This window comes from Penaeus monodon, chromosome 31, assembly GCF_015228065.2.
Source record: "Penaeus monodon isolate SGIC_2016 chromosome 31, NSTDA_Pmon_1, whole genome shotgun sequence".
Lineage (NCBI taxonomy): Eukaryota > Metazoa > Arthropoda > Malacostraca > Decapoda > Penaeidae > Penaeus > Penaeus monodon.
Genome location: NC_051416.1, coordinates 10,845,816 through 10,846,064, shown reverse-complemented (window position 1 = coordinate 10,846,064; position 249 = coordinate 10,845,816).

The following is a 249-nucleotide window of genomic DNA, read 5'->3' as shown; positions in this document are numbered from 1 at the left end:
GTTTCTGTATCTCTCCTTTTTTATAACAAAGATATCGGAGGCGTTTCTCACCTTACCAAAAGTATATCACAGCTGTGCGTGCGTGTGTGTATGTACTCCTGTCATGGTATACTTATGTAATCAGACAGCATTTTGGTAAAGCGTTTAAAGCCTGTCATGAACTGTAGGTTTATTTATTGTTAAAGGTCATTATGACTCAGAGCTTTCTTATTATAACTATATCGACAGCATGAAAAACTTAGGGAGTAA